The 21,711-nt window shown below is 47.1% G+C and overlaps 1 long non-coding RNA gene across 1 annotated transcript; it reads right to left on the bottom strand.

Annotated features, from left to right (window-relative positions):
- Nucleotides 1-2,270: 2,270 nt before the first annotated feature.
- LOC122384408 lies at nucleotides 2,271-5,382 on the bottom strand. Its single transcript, XR_006257031.1, has 3 exons — nucleotides 5,289-5,382; nucleotides 4,704-4,836; nucleotides 2,271-3,979 (listed from the first exon to the last, which is right to left on the bottom strand). It is a non-coding gene; the product is annotated as an uncharacterized LOC122384408 (long non-coding RNA).
- Between the last annotated feature and the right edge of the window lie 16,329 nt (nucleotides 5,383-21,711).

The raw sequence follows: 21,711 nt of genomic DNA, 5'->3' as shown, positions 1-21,711 counted from the left end.
TGCGACCGTCCTGGCCGGCCCTTGGCCGCCTCTACTTCTCCGGGGCCGGCAGGTGGCGCCGCCCTGGCTAGCGCGCCCCCTTCCGGCCGTCCTGCCGGGACCGGGGCGCTCCGCCGGAGCCACACCACTGGTGTCAGCGCGCGACCTGGCAGCGCCGCTGGGGCCCATGCTCGGTCCGGCGCGCGCCGCGCGTAATTCTTTTTTCCACCCAAAGGAAGGCGCTATACGGAGAATATCCCATTGCGTCATTGAAAAGTGACTTACACCTCTCACCGGCTAGCTGGCTGCGTGGTGTAGTGGTGAGCACACTCGCCTCGTGATCTAATAACTAGGGTTGGATCCCCGCCGCCGGCCGAACTTTTTGGCGCGTTGTAGGTTAGGTTGTAGGTTTGTAGGTTGTAGGTCTGTAGGTTAGGTTGTAGGTTAGGTTGTAGGTTGTAGGTTTGTAGGTTGTAGGTTAGGTCAGGTGAGGTTAGGTTATGTTTGTTTTTGTTTGGTTTGTTTACCAAGAAGCATCTTCGGGTATAGCGCCTTCCTTTGGTTGGAAAAAAGAAACACGCGCGCGCCGCTGGGGCCACGCCACTGGGGCCAGCGCGCGGCCCGGTAGCGCCGGCAGGGCCGGTGCTCGGTCCGGCACCCAGCCCGTGGACATCATCGCCGGACCCCGAACGCGGAGATACCGACGCTCGGCGCTGATCGTTGTCCATGAGCAGGTCCTCTTCGGTGTCGCTGAGAGCATGCGATTCCTCGGCCACGCGACTGGGACCATCACGCGGCGCTTCTGCAACGCCGCTCCGGCCAGCGCGCGCTCTGAACGTCTCGCCGGGACGTTCCCGGGTCTCGGGTCCCGGGTCCCGGGTCTCGCCGGGACCGGTAGCACCACTGGGGCGGGGGAACGGCGCCCCGACAGCACCGCCTGGGCTTGGGCGCTGCGACACATCTAGTTCCCAGGAAAACTCCGTTTCCTCATCGCTGCCACTGGGGCTGGCGCGCGGCCCGGCAGCGCCACTGGGGCCGGCGTGCGCCGCTGGGGCCACGCCACTGGGGCCGGCGCGCGGCCCGTATTCAGCCACGTATCCACCCCGGACGATCTTGCAAAATATCGCAGCCCAAGGCAACACGTGGACGGTACTGGGAAGAGATGAAAATTGAGAACACGTTATACTTGCCAATTTAACTAACCTGATATGAGGCACAATTTGCGATAAATTAATATAATTCACAAATATGTACACATCAAATAGCTGGAGCACCACTCAAGACACTGGTTCTAACACAGAATAATTAAAAGAAGACATCGAATTGCACCTCATCACAGCCACTACTGCCTTCCCGCGGCCTATTGGGGATATTTTATGGTAGACAATTTGGTACAACCGGATGAATACATTATTTAAGTTTTTTTGGATTACTGACTTACAGCATGCTTCAACAATTTTCATTAAGTCATAGTGCATAATATTATGTATTTACCGCAAAACTGCCCTATAATTTCCAATATTTCGAATTATTATAGTTGAAACTAGACGCCTCTCCGTGTCTACTATACGCTCCCCTACCAAAGCTAGCTTAGTTAGCTACCTAGGTAGCTTAAGCTGCGTGCCTTAAGTGTCGTTGCGAACGCGGCTAATGATCATCCTGAGCAAACGCTCCACGTTGGAGAAGACTCGCGGCCTCGTCGCCAAGCTCCCTGAAGGCTTTCACAGCTTCTGCCAAGGAGATGAAGTCCCTACCGGCCCCCGGTCATTGTCATTGGCAGCTTCCTCCTCACGTGACGTCACCAGAGCTTGAAGTTTTTCCTTCACTAATGTTGAGCTATGGGGAAATCCCTGATTTTAGCCATTTTTCTAGCCGCATTATCTCAGGAACTATGAAAGTCAAATCAAAACTTCTAATGTCATTTGAAAGCTAAATGGATTACCTTATGCATCCCGGGTCAGTTTTACTGAAGAAAAGTAGAGAAGTATGCAAATTATGCCACCGAAAGAAGTTCTACATCCCATTGACTAGCGTTGCTGTGTTGCTATCATTGAAATGAATGTCTGGCAATAACGTTTTTGGTTACCGGTGATAATAACTGTTGATTTCCATGAAAAGTCGCGGTATTCATGTGCATCGAATTAGCAAACACTTGTGGTTCCAGGCATATAAGTTATATTTTGGCTGATGGTCGCTGGTGTTTCGTCGGATCACTTCGGTTGTAGAAGTGCATAACAATGCTGTACATAGATTCAATGCTGCTGATTTGCGGTTGCATAGCTGATCATCAATTAATTCTATTTTGATTGTATTTCCGATGCATGACATGCGAAAACAATCCCTTAAACGAAGACATCTATGACATCTGGCTTCCTCTATTACAATTCAAAACGGACTGAATGGGTGGAAGCAGCATTAGGCAAGAACACAGCCTTACAGATGAACATCAGTGATTCGATGGAGTACATCTGGCTAGACAAACACCGGTCCGACTACCTCCAGACTGCAGGACGGATCCTGATCTGTAACATTGTGCCGATCAGATGCGCCCCGCCGCTGTCGCCGGCAACCCAGGCAGCGGCACAGCGGCATAGGTCGATTCAATTTCAGATAGCACGATATGTGAAAGTGCACACATGCACAAACGGGAGGTTCGATGAATGTCACAGCAGCATAGCACTCCATTCTGTCCGACGGTACGCTATGTAACAATACGAAAACATACTCAGCATACCAGGGTACTCAAGTTGATTTCCATCTGAACAGTCGACTGGAAAATTCGGTGAATTCAAAACCTACCTCAGGGTAGCTTGTGCGCTACATTATTTGAGCACGATATGGATGTAGACTGCATTTACATATCATCAGCTATATTAACTGCAACGCGTTTTGTACTGCATCATCAGGCAAATCACGAATGGCACACATTTAAGCATTTTCAAGACACTTCAGCGAACACGTGAAACATATATGAACTCCGCCTCGAGCTGATTAAACAGGTCTAAGCAGGGCTGGGAGGGGATCGTGAGTCCGCCGGCCGCGCTGCGCAGTCGAGTCCAGAGCGTCTGAACGGGCGCGTCCTCAGATGCCATCGCCAGCGCGCCGAAGCTGGGGCCGCATTTTCTGGCGATGTAGCCAACCAGATGCGCCATTGCACCTTCGGTGGCCGGCACACCAATCTCAGCGTCCAGCGCCGCTGAGGGCGCAGGCGGTATATGCACTGTCTCGGCCTCCCGCAGTAGCTGCGCCCTCTCCTGCTCCGCCTCCTCCTCTGCGTCCGGGGCTGGCTCGTCAGGAACGGGCTCCAGGCTCTCCGTCCCCTCAGGAACTTCTTGGGGCGGCTCAGGGCATACCGCCTCCAGCACACCATCTGCGCCTGGTCGGCTTGGTCCTCGTCTGCCTCCGGCTCTGCCCCCGCCTCCACCTCCGCCGCTGGTACCGGGAGCGCCGCGGGTGAGCAACTCTTAATCTGCACGCCGTGGGCCCGTGACGCGCAAGCTGGATCAGAGTGAACAGGCGGAGGCGCCCCTTCACCTCTGTCGTCGTGGGGTTGGGGCTTCCGCCGCCAGAGCCGCGGATGTGGCTGAACGAGCCCTAAAGTCGGTTCTGGGTGACGTGGCGGAGCAGCAGTTAGCAGCCCGGGCCAAAACGCTGCTGCACGTCAGCGAGCAGACCCCGCTCTACCTTCACTGTCACTACTAGACCCTTCTGGAACTGGAGGAGGTGACCAGCTGAGCCGAAGCGCAGTCCCTCCACCTCTTCCACCAGCTTAGAGAGGGCGTCCTCCTGCCCGAGAGTGCCGGAGCAGCCTCTCCGCAGTGTTTTGGCGTCCCTCGGATGGCCGCTGTTGAGGACGTCCATGCCGCTGTCAATGGTGAAGAGGAAGGCTGTCTCTTTCTCCTTTCCGGGCATGCACCGAGTACGTCTGTGCGGCCAGACCGCACGAAGCAGACAGCAGCTCGTAGGCGGGTCGGACTTTCTGTCGTGCCATTCCGGAGACCTGACAACAAATAGGGAAAAAATGTGTCGGAGTTTCTCGATGTTGTGGCCTTTCACGTCACGCTCACGCTTAAATTATTGTCTTTAAAGGATACGATGCGAGGCAATTAGGACGGCATAACATAATGCGTTTTTATGCGGCGCAGCATGACACGGCACACTCCATACAGGTAGAGGTTCAGCCGCAGAGCGTGTAGTTACAAAAAGAAACAAACAAATAAATCCCACCCTTTATCCAGCAAAAACACTTAATTTATACTTTTTCTTGCAGAACAATATTGTCAATGGTGTGGACAAAGGGCATAATAAAAGGGTAGTGAGTATCATGAGCCTGTTGACGCTGCAGCACCCCTATAAAACAAATAATCGAGAACAACAGGCATCATGATACCCATCTTTCTTTCAGAAACTGTGCAATCACTGAGCAACTCTAAATTTAATAAGTAAAATGGTATTTGCTTATGTGTAACTGACAACTGTACATATTTTTATTCAAGTTGCATTGAATCAATTCATCAAAAAAAAAAAAAATGGTTTATGGACAAGAAAGCAACATGCATATTGGTCACTAGGTACTCACTAGCACAATTTTAATGCAGGTAAAATGTTTTGCCTAATGGTCTAGTCATCCTGTGTACAAAGCATGCAAGATTTATTAGTCTTCCAAACAATCACAGCATTATTAAGGCAGAGCTAAGTCTGGAAAGGTAAATGTACATACTTACACATTGATTCTGGGACCTGGTGTTTGAAAGCTGGCATCTTGGCATCCATCGCCAGTCCATCTCTGGTGAGGCGAGACGCTCACCACCACAGGACCTTGGAGCGCAGAGCTGCTCTGGCTGCGCCACGCCCAGACTGAAAAAAATACACATGCAAAATATGTTCGGAGTAATGGCAGAATTGTGCCAAAAATTTCAGCACAAGTCTCAGCCTGGCGTAATTTCGCATGCGCCAAATTCAGCGCATGGTGGCCGCTGAATTTTTCGGCGCACAGCTGCAGCAGAATTTTACAGCGAATGGTGGTCACCAAATTTTTCAGCACGCTGGTAAATCTAGCAGCAGACTCATCCTGCGAGCGGGTCTGAAGAGGGTCTGAACTTCCGGCCAGGGGCTTGTTTTATTGGGGCTTACATTTGCGCCTCTATGTTGTACTCTTAAAGGCAGGGAACCCCAAACAGGTGAGTCGAAAAGGCGAGTTCTTTGATGTTTCACAGCACGACCCCAGCTTTCAGCGCAAATGATGCAGAAATTTCAGCTCAAAATTGCTTGCATTGAATTTCAGCGGGTGGTTAATTTACATATCATACCTACTGAACCAAAACTCCACCACAATTCAAAGAAATAACTAGCTTTTACCAGCACAGAGACTGATATGATGTTTACCAAGGCCATATGTTTACATTACATTTTTCCCATTACCAACAAGGTCAAGTTTACGTGAAAGTAGTAAATTGTTTCACTCAATCTTTGATGACGTCAATTCTTTTTTAACCCGCGCCCTGCTGGGGGTCCTGGATTTCCACGCCCTGCTGGGGGGGGGGGTGTTTGAACACCCCCCCCCCTTCTAACTCGGCTCCTGGGCCACGTAGCGATACGCGGAAGGCGGCGTTCGAAAGAGCGTCGACAATAATGACGAAATCACTTCAGTCAATTTTTTGGTCAGGTCAAAGGTCAGGTCACCAGAGGTCATTGAAGGCAAAATTTCGTCGATTTCCAGGTCGAATGTCGAAAATTTCCAAGAAGCCAACGCATAACTCGGGAACCAATAGAGCTACAGCGCCGCGGAAAAGTGCATTCGATAGCCCTATTAACGCCCTTTCTGAGTAATTCTCTCAGATTTGACCTAACGTCAACGGTTTTGCCTGCAGGGGGCAAAAACTGCAAAAATAGCCGATTTTTTTTCGGAAACAGTTTTTCTGCAATAACTTTTGACCAAAGCCTTGTACGAGCTTACTTTTACCGGCATCGTGTTCCTCTCGTCAAGACGCATCGAATGAACTATAACTTGACCTTGAAAGGTCAACTTGAAAATTTGACCTCAGGTCAAGGTCATGACCTGACCGGAAAGGGTCATGTTGCATATCAGTCGATCCGTATCGTCGAGCTGAACACATATAAGGCATTTTCATCGCTCTAGCATGCCTCTATCAAAAGTTATTTGCGAAAAACTGTTAGATACCATTCGTGACCTTAAATGACCTCAGGGCATAAACAAGGGTCACGGACACCATTTTCATGTTCAGTGTGTCTAAAACACTTGTAATTCGGTGTTTGGGAGTGTTTATAATGTCTTTCGTCCAAAAGAGACGCATTTCATTTTTCTCCCATTGACTTATAAATGGGGAGGTCGCAAAATTGACCTGACCTTAGGTCATCGATATCAAAATTCTGAGATATACATTTTGTACATGCTATTGCTCTTAGCAATCGCTGAAAGTTTCAAAGCGATCGGTCACTCGGTGTAGCTATGACAGACATTGAAACTTTTTATGAGGTGAGGTCACTTCAAGTGACCTGGTGACCTGACCTTGAATGACCTTGGTCTGAAATTTTCACAACATGTGTAGAATTGATGTATGATAAGGTGTACCAAAAACGGCGGCGCTCCGCGCCGCCGTTTTTGAGATATTCGCGAAAAACCACAAGGGGGGGTGTTCAAACACCCCCCCCCAGCAGGGCGCGGGTTAAAGCTATCCACAGCATTGACAACAACATAGATTATTTTAAAATAAAAAATAATAAATATATAAAGATTAAAATTAAAAAAAAACAAAAAATCATTATAAAACTGTAATAAAATAATAAATACGTCATATATTGTAAAAATAATCATCATGCTAAAAACATTGCGCCAGAGATGTCTTTGCTGCGCATTATCCGTCACAAATCCTGGGCTGCCAAATGACCATACCCTGTAAGTCAATATACCCTGGTCCCTACCACGTAGGAACACCTGCAGCTCGCTGGCCAAACTGTCAGCCTCAATGATCGGCGGCCACGCGCGGATGGATTGGCGAATGTTCCCAACCAACTCGGCTGTTTGGGTGCTACGGACTACCACAGTTTCAAACTTCTGCATGTCCTGAAGACCGTCCCCTGTAAACCGGTCGCTCAGCTGTGTGGTTGTGGCCGTTGTGGCATCGACAAATGACAGGTATTCGATACGCATCATCTCCATCACAGTCTTCGGCGAAAAGTTGCCCTCCGTTTCTGATAGACGCGACGGCGGTCGTTTCTGTCGCGGTGGCTCTGGGTCGTCCAGTTCCAGGGACTCCGCCTTTTTCAGGAGCATTGATGTCAAATCATCAGCGTTGTCGCGCAGCCCTTGAAGAAAGTCCTTTGTAGCACCCACCGTAGTCATCAGCCCAGATACTGTGCATGAGGCTTTCTGTGCTTCCACTAGAGGTCTTCAGCTTGACAGATACTGCTGAATTGGTTTCGTGCAGTGATCGAGTCAGAGAAGAGAACTCCAAGCTCGTTGAGGCTATGGAGAGTTTCGGATCATCTGAGAAGCCTCGCAGCCATCCTTGACTGCCAAATTCAGGCAGTGCGCTCCACAATGGACATATAGGGCACAGGGCTGCTTATTTCTGATCAAGGCCTGCGCACCCTTGAAAGCTCCTTTCATATTTGCCGCCCCGTCGAAGGCAAGACCCCGTCACCCCTTAGATTTTCCAGGGGGAGTCCAAGGCGCAGCATGGCGTCCAGCATCATGTCAGCCAAAGCTTGGCCCGTGGTCGTTGGCGGCTCATAGAATCCGAGGAACTCTTCGACAGGCTCCAGATCAGGCGTCGTATAGCGCACACAAATAGCCTGCTGTTCCTTGCCGCTCTCATCTTGTGTTCCTTCCATCTACGATGAGTGAAAATGGGCTTGTTCCATCTGCTTGGATTTCCTTTACCAGGCCGCGCAGGACGAGCTGGCTTGCCAGGTTCAGGATTTCATTCTGGGACCGATTCGCGTTGGCGCACTAAGGCCCTAGTGACACTTGATTTCAAGCGTCACTAGGCGATTTCGGTTCGCGCTGAGCCACTAGCCGATTGGTGTAAAATACCGCTTAGTGTCACTACATTCAAGTGTCACTTGGCCGCCTAGTCTTACTAGCTTCCTAGTGCGCCATCTCGAATCGGCCCCTGAACTTGAGCGCTTGTGTAGCTGGTGGTACGGCTCATCCACTTCCTCAGTGACACAGAGTCTTCCGCACGTAGCTCCAACTTGACGAGATTCCCTTCGTCTGCTGCGTGACCCCTCAGAGCCAGTCCTTGGCGACCCAGGTAAAGTATGCTGGTGATGATTTTTCTCAGCGACTCCGCCGCGTGCGCTTGTGATTATGCAGATGCTGATGAGAGTGCTGAAGTAATCGACTCTGTTGTCTATTAGGCAGAAAATGGCGTTCTTATACTGCGAATCGCCGTGATTTGTAAGAAGCTGCTTGAGAAGCAAAGTACTCACAACTGCAAACAGTTAGTGACTGCCTTCCTACGCCTGGAACGCCCACTGATGCACACCCATCGCCGGATGATCGGATCGAGATGCTGGTGTTGCCGACACACAGACTTGCTACCAAACGTTTTAGTAAAAGATTTAAAATCGTTAGATCTGCGCTGGTGTCACACATTCAGAGGGGGCATTCTAATGCATTAGCCCCTCTGAATCCAAAGTGCTGCAACTTTGAAATTATACAATTTCGATTTGAGGCATTTCTCGATGTTGTGAGTGCTCAAACCGGTGGAAGCAAGCCAGGGGCCCCATTTTGGCTCGCTCAACTCAAAACTAATGTAAAGGTGAGATCGTCACTAATCGGATGACCAACTCTTCCACATCGTCATCTCATAACCAGTAAAAAGTGTTAGCGCGGCAATTTCTTCGGATTGCAGATTCATCCCAAGCCTGCAGTGCGTATTGCTATTGCGTGATGCAATACAAACGACGCATTTTATCATTACTGGTGTGAAGTGTGCATACAAGTAGTCCATTTTGGCGTTGATATCCAAATAAGTGACGGAAATATGCAAGGTTACACATATTACCACATCACATTTCATTTCTCCCTCTAAATACATGACGAATCACCAAAGTACGGACCAAGCACACACAATTCACCTTGTATCGTCAAAACAAACAATAGCATTGCATAAACACAGCCATGAACACAGCTCGCGTCTCGAACTCTCCACTTGTCGCGCCTTGTCAGTTATTCGGTCCGTGTGCTCACCTCACACGCGTCTGCGCTTCTTCGCGGCCGCTCGTGGTGACGGTGAGATGGTTGAACTCTTCATGCCCTTGGCCATGTTCTCCCCGAATGAACGCTCGTGTGCCGAGAGGCGAGGCACCAAGAACCTACAATTACAGGGTGATTCATAGCCGTGTGACCGAAACTAAATGAAAACTACAGGAAGTGCTTTCGTGTTACATGTGATTGCCAAGTACCATATGAAACCGCCAAAGCTGAAGTTTTGAGCCACGAACTGCATCAGTCACATACACTTTTCCTTTGACGCTCACACTCCTTTTAGACAAGATGTTCAAAATGGCCACCTCGGCGACGGATGCACCCCAGCACCAGAGCCCTAAAGTTGCCGATGGCGTAGACGTGTCGCATGTCTGCGGAAACGGAGGCAAAGAAGCCTGCAATGGCGTCCTTCAGCCGTGGAATATCCTGGGGACTCTCCTCATAGACCTCGGACTTTGCATAGCACTAGAAGAAGAATTCTATGACGCTGGGGTCCGGCGAGTGTGGCGACCACCGGACCTCGGCGCTCTTTGAAATCAGCTTTTCGTGGTTTGCTTACAAACTTTTTGTTCTGCCGTGTTTGTAATTAAGAACGGTGCTCTCCGTTTTGAATTTATAAACGTTTTTATGAACTGTTATCTTGTTGGAGCTTCCCTCGGATGCAAGCCCTCAGACTCTTTGTGTTTGCCTAACGGACTGCGTTAAATTATACAAATTACACATCTTTACTTTTCGCTGCGCTGTGTGCATCTTGAGCGATACACACAGACCAGACCTAGACAGAACAAAACTTCATAAAATTGTATACTTGCGCGTGAAATTTCACGCGCAAATATGCAATCTTCTTCTCAAGAGAGATCAACTAAATAGGTCACACGGCTATGAATCACCATGTACAAATGGTGTCCACTTTCGCCTTGTCGATCCCTGCGCTTTTTTGGCGCAGTGGTTGCTCCTCTTCGGCGGAGGATGTGCTCTTTCGTGAGCCCAGGCCCATGTCATCCCCTACCTCCCTGTGTGTCCAAGTGCACAGATGACGTCACACGAAGGGGCGGAGCCTAGCGTAACGGCCGCCATATTTGAATTTGTTTTATAAGAATGTAATCTATATTTTGGCTTTCAGTCAATTGTTATCGATAGTTTTATGAACGGTTAGCTGTAATGTAAGTGATTTTTAAAGAAAAAACACGTATTCTGCTTGCAATTTCGATTTGAGTCCGACCCGCGCCTAGATTCGAGCGCACGACCTTTGGATCACGGTGCAAGGACCCTAACCACTACACTACGGCGGCGGCGCAGCGGCCGGCAGAAGGGAGGCTGCGGAGGCATGGGGGCTTTTTTTACGCATTTTCGGAAAAACTAATGGGTTTAGTGAAAAACTGCTCTTAGATAATTCAAAGAAAAATGTCTCGTCTTTCCGATGATGCACTTAGTTTGGAGCTAGCTCCAACAGAGTTCGTTCTACAGCGCTTCAAAAATCGCCCATTTACATGGGACTCAAACGGGGCTTCAAGACTTGCCCCCAGATGACGTCGCATGCTGACGTCACGATCAGGTAGAATCGCCGGACGACCTTACCTGGTATATAGGGCCTTGCGTGAGCCCGCTGAACACTTTCAACGTGGTCTGGGTGAGGTCGGTCTTGATGAGCAGATCTTCCGAGCTGCGGCGGCGGCGAACCTGAATAACTCGAAAGTCAACCAATTATGGACGTTGACCGTCGTCGGCGAGCGCGCTCATACGTTGACGGTTGAATTTATCCACCTGAAGGACCTGAACCATGTTGGCAGCAGGCACTATCTGCACAACTTTAGTTCGAGAAGACTCAGCAACTTTGACGAAGTCTTCAAAATCCTGCACTGGCGCTCGCTTCACGTTCTTTGATATCGTTTGTTGCACGGCATCTGCTGACATGAAAGTATCAACGGCCTCGAAGTATTTGACTGTGATACGATCTGTCAGTGTCTTTGCGGAGTGAATCGCCTTCAGCAAAGCGCTGAGGAAGGCCCAGCACTTATTCTGCCTCGCACAGTTATCTGCCCGGCCCAGAGGGCAGTGGTGCAGGAGGCCCCCCCCCCTTAAGCTCAGTTGCTATTTTTAGACAACTGGTAATATTTAAGAGCTAACGTGTGCATGCGCTGTGAGCATGCATCATTTTCCCATACATATTTGCATTCAAAATGAATCTAGGGGGTACACAAACCGTAAACTTTAACATTTTGGAAAAAGTTGCAAAAGGGCCTCTTACACTATGGGTATGGTAAGACGCCCCCCCCCCGGGCGTTTTAACCCGCGCCCTGCTGGGGGGGGTGTTTGAACACCCCCCCCTGTGGTTTTTCGCGAATATCTCAAAAACGGCGGCGCGGAGCGCCGCCGTTTTTGGTACACCTTATCATACATCAATTCTACACATGTTGTTAAAATTTCAGACCAAGGTCATTCAAGGTCAGGTCACCAGGTCACTCGAAGTGACCTCACCTCATAAAAAGTTTCAATGTCTGTCATAGCTACACCGAGTGACCGATCGCTTTGTAACTTTCAGCGATTGCTAAGAGCATTAGCATGTACAAAATGTATATCTCAGAATTTTGATATCGATGACCTAAGGTCAGGTCAATTTTGCGACCTCACCATTATAAGTCAATGGGAGAAAATTGAAATGCGCCTGTTTTGGACGAAAGACATTATAAACACTCCCAAACACTGAATTACAAGTGGTTTAGACACACTGAACATGAAAATGGTGTCTGTGACCCCTGTTTATGCCCTGAGGTCATCTTAGGTCACGAATGGTATCTAACAGTTTTTCGCAAATAACTTTTGATAGAGGCATGCTAGAGCGATGAAAACGCCTTAGATGTGTTCAGCTCGACGATACGGATCGACTGATATGCAACATGACCCTTTCCGGTCAGGTCATGACCTTGACCTGAGGTCAAATTTTCAAGTTGACCTTTCAAGGTCAAATTATAGTTCGTTCGATGCGTCTTGACGAGAGGAACACGATGCCGGTAAAAGTAAGCTCGTACAATGCTTGGGTCAAAAGTTATTGCAGAAAAACTGTTTCCGAAAAAATCGGCTATTTTTGCAGTTTTTGCCCCCTGCAGGCAAAACCGTTGACGTTAGGTCAAATCTGAGACAATTACTCAGAAAGGGCGTTAATAGGGCTATCGAATGCGCTTTTCCGCGGCGCTGTAGCTCTATTGGTTCCCGAGTTATGCGTTGGCTTCTTGGAAATTTTCGACATTCGACCTGGAAATCGGCGAAAATTTGCCTTCAATGACCTCTGGTGACCTGACCTTTGACCTGACCAAAAAATTGACCGAAGTGATTTCCTCATTATTTTCGACGCTCTTTCGAACGCCGCCTTCCGCGTATCGCTACGTGGCCCAGGAGCCGAGTTAGAAGGGGGGGTGTTCAAACACCCCCCCCAGCAGGGCGTGGAAATCCAGGACCCCCAGCCGGGCGCGGGTTAAAAGTCAAGTCGACTTGTAAAAGACGCTTTGCGAACACAGCTGCAAGGCCTTTTATTTCGAAAAGCTAAGCAAATACGGTGTTATCGAAACCAAAAACACTTCCAAAGCGCTCGAACAATGCGAAAACTAGCACAACCAAACGCTGGTGACCAACGGAAATTGTACCTATTACCTCTTAGAAAAGAAACAGAAAAAAGAAACAAAAACAAACTCCTTGAAAAAAGGATGCCACGCCTGCCGCAGCTGCAGATTTCAGTGGCACATGTCACAGATGAAGGGAGGGACGGCCTCTTAAAAAATGCAGTGTTTTAACGTCACAATATTTATGGTTTATGAGACATTAGCAGCGCACCAGAGGCAGAACAGGGTCTATTCTGAAGCTAACATGTGACAATTTCGATGAGATAAGATTGTATTTGATAGCCATTGTTTTTTCAGATATATAAGGATGATAAAGATGCATATGTTATAGGGAGTTTGAGAAATCCGTGAGTTTGCAAACTCCCTAGTGAGTTTGCAAACTCCCTGACCCATCAGTGACTTTGCAAACTCACTAGGGAGTTTGCAAATTCACTAGGGAGTTTGCAAACTCACTGACCGGTCAGGGAGTCTGAGAAATTCCAGAGCGACTGCGCCAAATAAAATCAAATGTGTAAGATGAGGGTGGCATACGTGCCGTCCGTGATGTTAAAACAAAAGCGACTAGTGGTACGGCCTATATAACCGTCGCACGCTGACAAAAAGCTTACAGATCCTTCATTGTTTTACCGAAAAAAATGCTACTCGCGGCTATGTAAAGGGGAGGTTCGGAGCAACGTGCTCCTCCGTTCCGTCGTTTCCATCCTCAGGAATCAGGATACTTAAATCCTTCTCGTCCACGCCGAAACCCCCACTCCGGGCTGGACAGTGGACAGGCACCTTTATCGCTGGAGCGGCACCGCTGCTCCCGAGGGAGCGCACCCCGTAGCCGGGTGCAAAGAGTGCTTGGGGGGCTGGTCAAAAAGATCACCAGTAGCTTGAACCGCATTAAGCTTCTGAAGGATTGTCTTCCCGAGTGATCTATTTTTCGAGTGCTATTTTATATTTTTGTACAAGCTGCCGGTGACAATTTCTGTCCTCATTTCTGTTAACACAGTGATCAAGGTATTTTCAAACCGAAAGCTTTGTGTGTTTAAATATACATTTGACGTGTTATTGTTATCATTTATCCTAACTGTCTTGGATATTCTACATTTGTCAAGTGATAACAGTAATATGTCGAACGCAGAAATGAAGGAATTTAACATCAGGAAAAAGATCACCAGTAGCTTGAACCGCATTAAGTTTCTGAAGGATTGTCTTGCCGAGTGATCTATTTTTCGAGTGCTATTTTATATTTTTGTACAAGCTGCCGGTGACAATTTCTGTCCTCATTTCTGTTAACACAGTGATCAAGGTATTTTCATACCGAAAGCTTTGTGTGTTTAAATATACATTTGACGTGTTATTGTTATCATTTATCCTAGCCTCCTTTGTTTTAACATCACGGACGGCACGTATGCCACCCACATGCTGCACACTTGTTTTTATTTGGCCCAATCACTCTGAAATTTCTCAAACTCCCTGACCGGTCAGTGAGTTTGCAAACTCCCTAGTGAGTTTGAAAACTTACTGATGGGTCAGGGAGTTTGCAAACTCACTAGGGAGTTTGCAAACTCACGGATTTCTCAAACTCCCTGTAACACATACATATATCTAGCAAGTAAAGGGACAAAAACAGAAACAGACTTACCAAAAGTCGCTGCGACGCACCTGATATCTCAGATTTCGTGAGTTGTTGTTTCAATAGGGCTTCTGCTTTACAAGAACATTAAGAAATAAATTACATTATTGGTTTGGTCACAGACCTCTGTACACCGTTTGGTAAAAAAAGCGATGGGGCCTCTTACCGACCCTGGGCGTCTTACACGGATCTCCCCTAAGTCTTTTTTTTTTAGTCGGACCTCTCTCCAACGGGTTCTTGTCCCAATTATAGGAGAGAGCACCTGCTCCTCCCGCCGTCCTATTTCCCACCCCCCAGGCTACGGCTGAAGTGGGAGCCTACCCCACACCTGGTGACGCAGCCGGGGACGACGCGCGCGGAACGGGCGGAACCGGGAATCGAACCCGAAACTGAAGTCTCGGTACACTGTCTCCGGGTCTTGGGCATATGCTTACGAGTATTTTCCGCCCGGACATTTTCTTACATTTTTTTTCTTACGTTACAGTATTCTTGCGGTCTTTTTCTCTTACGAGCTGAATTCTTACAGGAACAATTACCTTCTAGCTCAAATTTTCTTACTGGTGTCTTCTCTTACGAGTGTGCTTTCTTGCAACAGTATGTTTCTTTACTGCGTGCATTTCTTACTGAATGAGTCGACTTTAGCGAATACACGAAAACAAACATTTTCAACACGGCCAATTTGCATTGCACTGAGATTCGGGAAGCATACCTTACATATTCAGTCGAAAGTACCACGAGCTTGCAGGCCTTCAGATACATGAGGAAGTTAAAGGGACTGGGGTTTGAGTTGAGATAGCCAAGTTTGCGGCGAGGTTCAGAAACCACTATCCAGGGGGTGTCGAAGTCTAGTAGGAAAATCTGGCAAATTCCCTGCGTGACGTCACGTCGGGGATGACCGACGGCACCTTGCACTGAAAGATACGGTAGAACGGCTATTTTTGAAAAATGATTAAAAATACTTTTGTGCTGTTATGGCGCATAAAACGCTTATCAGCATGTTCCTCATCATGTGATAAAGGCATATCCGTGGTCGAAAATAGCTGAGCCCCTCCCAATTTCCAACCACCGACCTCATAAGCAAAGGATGTAAGCGTAATCCTTAAGGGCGACTTTCCTATACATATCCGTACATATGCGTCCTTATGGAAATCGGTAGTGTGGCGATTGGCGACGCGCGCGACATCTGTGTGGCGACCAAGTGGCGACTGTGGCGACACCTGGTGGCTGCTTTTCTGCTGTATGTAGGCATTGGGGTTTTGCCAGATGTGGTTCCTACTGCTACACCACTATGTTGACCCAATACTAGAAAAGTTATTTTGCTAGTAAAAGGCAAGCAAATTGAAAGTTGATTTATAAAATTGCTTATAAATGATTACGAGATAATAATAAAGAAATTTTGATTGAATAATTATTTAAATAATCAACCGTGAAACTATATTCTGGTAGGTTTAGTAGAAATAAGTCCGTGCAACCTTGTATTTAGGGCCTTGCCACTATCTATCTAGGTTGCAACCCCCGCGGCCTCTTGGTGTTGAAGAAATTCGTTCCCTTCATTTGAAAATGGGCCTTGTACAAGGCCCTATCTTCAACATGGAGCGACCGTTAGTGTGACGTCACCTCGTTTAGTCATTCTGATTTAAATGGGTTTGTTCGTTGGAAAATCGCTTAAAACTTGGTCTGAACTTTGTTGTGGTGCCTAAAGAGTAAAAAGAATCAGCTTTATGACAGTAATGTGGCCTGTGGAAGGAGGTAATTTTGGGCTGTGACGTCACATATTTGAAAGTTTGTGTTTGGAATATGGGAAGCCTAAGATGTTTAATGAAAAATAAATGCCAAAACCGTGTTCCTGGTCATCCAATCTATAAAGTCGGGCACAATTTAACTGGTTTTAACAACATTTTAGAAGGTGGGATAGTCCCTTTAATGTTTCCACCCTCTACCTCTTCGAGAAATCGTTTGATGAGCCGTTTTAGTCGATCGTCAGTTTGAATGTATTTGATCCGTTTGCGGGGCGGAGAACTGCCACCGTCCAGTAACACCCGCTGACTCTTTGCATATTCCATTTCTTTCTTCAAAGCCAACAAAAATTTAAAAAAGTTACGATGTGCTTTACCGACTAGGGTATTCCAGCGCCTGTTCCAGGCTTCCACCGAGTTGTTTGTTCTTGGAACGCCGCGCAATGCAAGATACCTAAAAGAAACAGGTAGGTCGGGTGTTTTGAGTAAAGCCCTGGTGACGTCACGGACATTTCTTATATGGAGAATTTTGCCTTTAAGGAAAATATTCTACAAACGAAAATTTGTATTTTATAAGCAAAAAATACAGTCTTTCAATTTCAATATGAAACTTATATAACTTAATTACAAAACTTGAAATCCTTTGAGTGTTTGTCCCAACCCCCTGCCATACCCTTGGTCACGTGACTAAAAATGATAAACTTTGCGTTTTACAATGTTATGACTTAAACAGAAGTAATAAATATTAAAAGTGTACTATTTATCATGTTTTAGGCAGAAATCGTGTAAATATATCCTTAAATTATAATATAATCTGTTGAAAAGAAGTCACGTGATGTTACCAGATTGTGCTCGGACAGCATCTTCTTGAACTTCGATTTCGAGTACTTTGTACCTCCATAGAGGCCTAATAACGGACGTTTTCAGTTATAAAATGAAGCGCTGAATCTAATAAGGGCAAAATGTAATCATTTGTTGCCCTTCAGGCTTGGCTATCCAGGTATGAACTTTGGCCAGTTTGTGTGCAAAGCCTATGGTGAAGGGAAAACTTCACGCCCAGCTGACGTCACAGACCTCGGCTACCAAATCGTGTCCGGTGGGGGTCGCGCGCTATGTTCGGTCTAAGACATTCCAAGTTGGAATTGGAAACCGTGGAGCCTGGCGTCCCCGTCCTCGCCTGTGGCCAAAAACATTATGATCTTCAATCAAATATAAAATGTCAATCTCCGCACGCGATGGACTGTTGTACATCTCCGCATCACGAAAGTGAAACAAAGTTGCCTTAAATCATTGAAATTTTCCTCTAATCTTGAAAATTATAGGGCATAGAATATTTTCATATGTAGAACCTTGAAGGTTGCCTTTAATCATTGTAAGGAACTTAAAAACTGTGTAAGAATTTCCCTCCCATAGGAAAGTACCGTAAGCATGGCGACTTTCGGCAAATGGACTGGAAAAAAATATGTCCAGTAAGAAAAGTATTTTGTAAGAAAATTTCCGCTTTGGAAAACGTCCGTAAGAATATCACCTGATCCCCTGTCTCCAGCTATAGCTTGAGCTATAGTATGTAGGCGGCAGCGACCTCTTCTGCACTGCGGCCGGCTAGGGCTTCGTGCCAGAGAAGGCATGCACTGGTGTCTCTTTGAAGTACATAGGTACCTTCCGGACACATCTCCTTACCTTTTCTGAGGGCATGACAGTGCTAAACGTTTAAAGTGACCCTCCCACCTTAACATAAGATTTGAGTTGAGATAGCCAAAATGGGGTCCCTGGCTCACAATTACCGGTTTCGGCACTCAACATCGAGAAATGCCTTAACCCTCGCCCGTATAGGAGGGGGTCGAACGGACCCCCCCCCCCATGGTTTTTCGCGAATAACTCGCGTAAAAAGCGGCCGATCGCGACGAAACTTTCAGTACCCTCGCGTTAGTCAATTTTACACCTACCCTGAAAATTTCATGACCCTGACCCAAATGACCTTTGACCTGTGACCTACTTTTTGAGACCATGTTTGGCCGGAATCGCGATTCGGCGTATGTCGGCTCGCATTAGCCGCGCGTTTGCAGTCTTTTCGTGGTTTCAAGCGTTCAAACATGTGATATGATGTTGCCCCCATGCATTAGGGTGGGTATCAAGGTCACCTGAAGGTCAGGTCAGGTCATTGACCTTTGGTGACCTTGGTTTACTTTTTCGAGTTTTACATGTTTCTAGGCCAGTTTTTTGGAGCTGAATTCGAATTTAGCAACCATATGAACATTTACGAAGTAGTTTTGGTGCCTTCGTAACATGTTACGAAGCTGTCAGAGGCGGTTGACACCTACTAGGAATACCCGGCAGGACCCCTACTGGTTGACCTGACCTGACCTGACCCGACCTGGACTAAATGCATAAAGACATCATCTCAGGGGCGGAGCTTCCTATTCACTTGGTGGGGCGGCTGCCCCACCAACTTGCCATTTTGCCCCACCAATAAGCATTTTGCCCCACCAACTTAGCCAATTTGCAGGACTTTACTCCTTAGCAAACCAATGTTTTTTCACATTGAGGAGCTTTGAAATGTCTGTGTAATACAAAATATCATCTCTGTAATGAAAAGAATTGATTCATTGTTTTATTTTATCTAACTTAACCCGCGCCCCGTAGGGCTACCGGCGGACCCTACCACCCGTAGGGGGGGGGGGGGGGGCGTTTCGGCCCCCCCTAAGATCTCGGAAAGTTACCGGCCGATTTTCAAAATTCAAACGGCGTTCGATAGCCCCACCCGGGAACTACCTTGTGACCAAATTTCATTGACCTAGGTCAAACCGATGACGTCACAGGTCAGGTCAAAGGTCAGATTTTCACCGTTCACAGGCAATTCAAGAAATGTGCTGTGAAAGCGAGTAAATTGGTAATTTATTGAAAACCATCGATGGTACATTGTTCGTCAAACACATACTTTGCTATCTGAGGTCACTGATACCAGGTCAGGTCACAGCGAGGTCAGGTCACCGGGGGTCACAATATGTATGTGTCGTGTGATACATGTTTTATGATCCATTTTACATGACAAATGCGATTTTGTGGGTTAGGCAGCCTTTGGGGCCAGCCTAGGTCACGTTTTTGTGAAGGTCAGGTCAAGGTCAGGTCAAATTAGGTCAAATTTCAAAGTTGATATTTTTGCATAAAATGGGTATCGATTCGATGCAGCTCGTCACGGGGAGTCTAATGGTGGTCTTTGTTTTGCTCTACGAGTTCTAGAATTGCCAAAAATTGAGTTTGAAAATTTGACGTCATCATTTTTGAACAGTTTTTTCGCTATAACTTGGCCAAAAAACGAGGTATCGATCTGAAATTTGGTATGTAGATAGAAGACGGTAGGCACTATCACATATATTCCGGTTTTTTCGAAACTCAAAAAACTTTTTGGATTTGTTGGCGAATATATCCAAAAAAATGCTTTTTTGATTTTTGGGGGTCAAAACTCAAAAAATTCAAAAATTCGAGATAGCAGTTTTGTAGCCCTGTCAATTCTACACCTTTAATGTCTTGATCATTTTTCTGTATCTTCAAAGCTGTAGTCCTGACAGGTCTTCTCGCGAAGGTCTTTTTTCGGTCGAAAATGACAGAACATGACGTCACTCTGACGTCATTTGTGGCCAACCTATCATAGCCTCTGGAAAAATTTTTGGTCACAATGTGTAAAATTGATGCCCGGAGGGGTCCTGAAAGTTTGGTGGCGATATCTCCAGCCGTTTAGGAGATATCGACCGAAAAGGACAGGGGGGGCCGTTTCGCCCCCCCCCCCTACGGGGCGCGGGTTAACAATCGGACATTGTAGGTTTGACAACTTTTTGGCTTTTGCCCCACCAACTTTCCTGGAAAAGCTCCACCTATGCATCATCTGTGATCAAAACTAACATGATATTCGTGATCAGCGCCCCGAAAAACCCCATAGCAGACACACTTTACGACGTTATAACAGGTCCCGATTTTCCCGACTTTTGGGTCATTGACCTGACCTGAGGCCTCTTGCACCAAACTACCTAGCTAGGTAAAATCGAAAAACCGGTTTCAGAATAAGCTAATTTAACGGTGGTCAATTTGTTTGCAATAGCCCAATACATAATCCTACATGTGCTTGCTAAATTTTGCACGCAAACTGTTACATTTGAGACTTGGACTGGGTATACGATGCAAAATAATCCAAGCATTGGTGCAAGAGGATTTTGGTGCAAGAGGCCTCTGCAAGGTCAATCAATGACCTAGGACCTTAAAATTAGGTATCATCGGCTTCCTCTCGTCACGGGCAACACGCTCGTTTTTTCCGCGAAGCTCTAGCTCGATCAGGGGCGAAACGGCAAGGGGGGGGGGTCCAACGGACCCCCCCCCCCCTTATACGTTCGCGGCTGGAAAAACACCAATACGGGCGAGGGTTAAATCGGAAATATTGAATTTCAAAATTGCAGCATTTTGATTCAGAGGGGCTAATGCATAGGAATACCCCTCTGAATGTGTGACGTCAGCGCAGATATCTAACGATATGTTTGACTAAAACGTTTTGTAGCACGCGGTGGTATATGCTGCTTTGCGCGCAACAAGTGCCGCACTTTCAGCTGCCAAACTATTGCTTCCAAATAAAGTCGCTAGGAACAGCTAGGAACAGCGGAGATCCCAAAAAGTAAACAAAAGTAAAAGTCTAATATCTTGAAAACCGGTGAATATTTTTCGGTGAAATTTGGTAGATATTCGTTTTCGCTCTTTCTGAACCGAGCGACATCACTTTCATGCCAATTCATAAACTTTTTTGAAGGTGGGAGGGTCCCTTTAATTGTAGCAAATCAAGCGAGGTGTAAAAATGGCTTCCTTGAACGGAATGATGGGCAGGACTTTCACTTTCATCATATCGGCGGAGCTCACCACTTCCTCTGCCGACCACTCTCGGTCCGCGTCCGTGCGCTATTGCTCACGCGCTTCGCGAGCGTGCCGCATGTGTTCCGCGTGGCCATCACACGCTGATCAGCCCTCCACATGATCCGGTGGTTCCGACAGGCTGATGCCGTGGCATTCTTGTAGATGCCTCAGCTGAAGCGAGCACTTCGAGCACTCGAAATGCCCTGATCGCCTGACCTGATCGCCTGACACTGATCCCTCTTAACCTGCGTTCCGAAGGTGGGGGGGGGGGCTTCGCCCCCCTCCTGTCCTTTTCCGTCGATATTTCCTAAACGACTGCAGATATCGTCACCGAACTTTCAGGACCCCTCCGGGCATCAATTTCAAACATTGTGACCAAACGTTTTTCCAAGGGCTCTGATACGTTGGCCGCAAATGACGTCATGTTCTGCCATTTTCGACCCCAAAAAAGGTTTCCCGGGAATAGCTGTCAGGCCTACAGTTTTGAAGATACAGAAAAATGCTCAATGTGTAGAATTAGCAGGGCTATAAAGCTATCATCTCGTACTTTTTGAATTTTGGGATTTTGACACCCTCAATCAAAATTTTTTTTAATATAATACCCCCAAAAATCAAAACTTTTTCGAATTT

The sequence above is a fragment of the Amphibalanus amphitrite genome, unplaced genomic scaffold, assembly GCF_019059575.1.
Source record: "Amphibalanus amphitrite isolate SeventyFive unplaced genomic scaffold, NRLGWU_Aamphi_draft 000188F_arrow, whole genome shotgun sequence".
NCBI lineage: Eukaryota > Metazoa > Arthropoda > Thecostraca > Balanomorpha > Balanidae > Amphibalanus > Amphibalanus amphitrite.
Note: the sequence above shows the minus strand (reverse complement) of the source record. Positions and strands in the feature narration are given on the sequence as shown.